The sequence below is a fragment of the Carcharodon carcharias genome, chromosome 1 (assembly GCF_017639515.1).
Source record: "Carcharodon carcharias isolate sCarCar2 chromosome 1, sCarCar2.pri, whole genome shotgun sequence".
In the NCBI taxonomy this organism is placed as follows: domain Eukaryota; kingdom Metazoa; phylum Chordata; class Chondrichthyes; order Lamniformes; family Lamnidae; genus Carcharodon; species Carcharodon carcharias.
Window position 1 is genome coordinate 239,751,753 of NC_054467.1, and position 4,098 is coordinate 239,755,850.

Consider the following 4,098-nt stretch of genomic DNA (forward strand, 5'->3'; position numbering starts at 1 on the left):
TCGCACTGGCCAGATGAGGGAGTGCTTGAGAGGTCCTCCTAACAGCTAGATTTGTGGAGGATGATGATGATGATATGCAGTGAGGAGATACCATAGATCCTCACATTGCATCTATAAACGTTTGATTCCTGTCTGGCTGATGGCAGCATACGTGCCCTCTGTGATAATGTTCCCATCATGGAGATGCATTGGATCGGATACTCATAGTTCCTACATTCAGGAGGATGATGATGACATGCCGTGGGGACATTCCATAGATCCTCACAAAGCTTATGTGAATGTCTGATTCCTATCTGGCTGATGGCAGATTGCTTGCATTCTGTGAACAGGGTCATATCATGGAAATGCAGCGGGGAAACTTTAACTTGTCCTGGTCCTATGGCATCCCTCGTGAGCTGAAACCTTCAGGACCGCACTGTCACCGGACATAGATGCTGATGAGATGGGGATCAGCTGGACCTCAAAAGGTGCTGGGAGCACACATAGAGAATGATGGAACTCTGTGCCACCCAGCCAAGACATTCTGGCAGCAATGATAAGCCCCATTGAGGTGCCAACAAGGTTAATGTGTCCAGTAACAGTGAAGGCACGCCATCAGGGTCATGGAAATGATGAACAAAGCACAGGGAAGAGGCCCTGGCTGAGACATTTGCCTTTATTTTGTGCAGGGACCAAGGATTCACATCTAAGCAACATGAACACTGCTCATCATGACAAGGAGCCATAAGGAGGAAGACATTCCCGGGAGTTTATTGACAAAGTGAACATTATGTGCAAGTGATTAACACCTGTGCCCAGGCTGTGCAACAATCCTTATCTTGGGGTTGCGTGGCTGTTCAATAAATGTGTGGTGAGAACAGCACTGCTAACACCATTACAACACGTGTGCATCACCTAAGCATCTTTGTTTAGGCTATGGTGCAATTTTTGGTACCTTTAAAGGGCTTGGCCTAAATAGCCAAGTGGTTATGGTACTGGGTTTGTAACCCCAAGATCAAGAGTTCAAATCTCACAATGGCAAACTATGAAACAATGTAACTTCATCTGAAACAGATGGAAACGTGTTTGTACTCAAAAGAGTTACATCTTCTTAACATTCTTAACCCTCCTGCTACTTCTTGGTGCTCCCTTGACAGCCACAGCAGAACTGGAGGCTGTCTGCTGACTTCTACATCCTGTCTGTGATGACTTTGATGGGCGTTCCTCTGGAGGGCCCCAGCCTGCTTTCAGGGTCCTGCTGTATGGCACAAGGGTTCAAGGACAGAATCGATTTGGCTAGAGCTAGGGAATTAGAAGGGTGCAATTACATTGCTCGCTGTAATATATAGACCACCAGCTAATGAGAATGATGTAGAGGAAGGAAGTTACAGTGAGGTGTAAACACCATAGTGTAGTTATAATGGGGGACTTTAATTACCTGTATATAGACTGGGATAGAATTAGTGCAATAGGCAGTGAGGGACAAGCGTATTTCCTACAGCAGTATGTGTCCAGTCCAACAAGAAAGAAGGCACTGCTAGGTCTGGTTTTTGGGAGTGAGGTGGAGTAAGTAGATCAAATGACAGGGGGGTAATATTTAGGGGACAGTGATCATTGTATCATAAGGTTTAAAGGTAGAAAATGAGTAAGAATAATCAACGGGCACAGAGCAGACTTCAATGGGGCAAGAACAGAGTTGGGCTGGATAAACTGGAACCAAAGGTTGGCGAACAATGGCCTACCTTCAAAGAGGAGATAGTTTGGGCACAGTCAGGTAGGGTAAGGGTAGGGCAAACAAATCCAGAGCTCCCTGGATGACAAAGGAGAGAGAGATTAAGTTAAAGAAGAAAAAGTGTGCTTACGACAGGTGTCAAGTAGCAAATACTACTGAGAACCAAGCTGAATACAGAAGGTTCAGAAGGGATGTGGAAAAGCAAATACGAGAAGCAAAGAGGGATTATGAGAAAAGACTGGTAGCTAACATAAAAGGAAATCCCAAAGTACTCTATAAGCACATCAATAATATAAGCGTGGTAAAAGGAGTAGGGCCGATTAGGGATCAAAAAGGGGATTTAAAGATTTACAAGGCTGAGTTGTTAAATGAAAACTTTACATCTGTCTTTACCTACCAGGCAAATGCTGCCCAGACCATGGTGACAGAGGAGGAAACTCAAGTCACTGGAAGGGCTTAAAATTGATAAAGAGGAGGTATTGGATAAGCTATCGGTACTTAAAGTTGATAAGGCACCAGGACTGGGTGAGATGCATCCAAAAATATTGAAGGAAGTAAGAGTGGAAATTGCAGAGGCATTGACAATAACCTTTCAATCTTCCCTGGATTTGGGGGAGGTGCAGGAGGACTGGAGAATTGCAAACATTATGCCTTTATTCAAAAATGATTTTAAAGATCTGCCCTGCAATTACAGACCAGTCAGTTTAACTTCGGTGGTGGGAAAACCTCTAGAAACAATTATTCGGGATAGAATTAATAGTCACATGGAAAAATGTGAATTGATTCAGAAGAGTCAGCATGGATTTGTTAAAAGAAAATTGTGTTTAACTTACTGGAGTTTTTTGAAGGGGTAACAGAGAAGGGTGATGAGGGCAAGGCGTTGATGTGGCAGATATGGACTCCAAACGGCATTCGATACAGTGCCACACAACAGACTTGTAAGGAAAGTTATAGGTCATGGAATAAAAGGGACAATAGCAACGTGAATACAAAATTGGCTGAGGGATAGGAAACAGAGAGAAATGGTTAATGTGTATTTTTCGGGCTGGAAGAAGGTTTGTAATGGAGTTCCCCAGGGGTCGGTATTGGGACCCTTGCTTTTCCTGATATATATAAATGATCTAGATCTTGGCATGCAGGGGACAATTACAAATTTGCGGACAACACAAAACTCGGGAGAACTGTTAACTATCAGGAGGACAGTGTAGAACTTCAAAAGGGCATTGACACATTGGTGGAGTGGTCAGATATGTGACAGATGAAGTTCAATGCGGAGGAGTGTGAGGTGCAAAGAACATGGAGAGACAGCATAAAATAAAGCATACAATTCTAAAGGGTGTGCAGGAGCAGAGAGACCTGGGTGTCTATGTACATAAGACATTAAAATTGGTAGGACAGGTAGAGAGAGCTGTTTCTAAAGCATACAGCATTCTAGGCTTCATTTTTAAAAATTCATTCATGGGATGTGTGTTTCGCTGGCTAGGCCAGCATTTATTGCCCATCCCTAGTTACTCTTGAGAAGGCAGTGGTGAGCTGCCTTCTTGAACCGCTGCAGTCCATGTGGTGTAGGTGCACCCACAGTGCTGTTAGGAAGGGTGTTCCAGGATTTTGACCCAGTGACAGTGAAGGAACGATGTTATATTTCCAAGTCAGGATGGTGAGTGATTTGGAGGGGAACTTCCAGGTGCTGGTGTTTCCACCTACCTGCTGCCCTTGTCCTTCTAGATGGAAGTGGGTTTGGAAGGAGTCTTGGTGAATTCCTGCATGCATCTTGTAGATGATACGTACTGCTGCTACCATGGGCAGAATTTTCTGTTTTGTCGGCCGGGCGGGCGGCCGATTGCCGCTGGACAAACGACCGTGCCGCCATTTTCCGCAGGTGGGCCAATTAAGGCCCACCCAGTGGGTTAGCGACTCCCGTGGAGAATGGGAAAATAGTCGCGGGGGCGAGCGGCCTCAGACTGCTGGTTCCATAGGGGAGCCGGCAGCCTGTATAAAGAGTGGCCAGGCAGCCTGCTTGAGGCAGTGCACCATGGCCACTCGTGGTGAGAGGGAGGGAGGACTGATTGGACAGCAGCATGAACAGGAGGAGGGGGCCAGGTTGCAGTAGAGGCCAGCGGGGGAGGAGTGGGGGGCAGTGGGGGGGACATTGTGCCCCCGCCCCCCCCGATTTTCAGATGCATGCCTTGCTGTCCTCGTCCAAGATGTGTCTATCTGTCGGCATGTGCTGTATCTGGAGGATGGGAGGAGGAGGGCCCCCCATGTCACCAGCCAGGCGTGGGAGGAGGTGAGTGACGCTGTCAGTGCCCATGATGATGTGCGGCACACTGGCACCAAGTGCAGAAAAAGATTCAATGATCTGCTGCACCTTGGACGGGTGAATACCA

At 46.6% G+C, this 4,098-nt stretch overlaps 1 non-coding gene across 1 annotated transcript; it reads left to right on the forward strand.

The window, feature by feature from the left end:
* Positions 1–806: 806 nt before the first annotated feature.
* On the forward strand, positions 807–935 carry LOC121285950. Its single transcript, XR_005944849.1, has one exon. It is a non-coding gene; the product is annotated as a U4atac minor spliceosomal RNA (small nuclear RNA).
* The last annotated feature ends 3,163 nt before the right edge of the window (positions 936–4,098 follow it).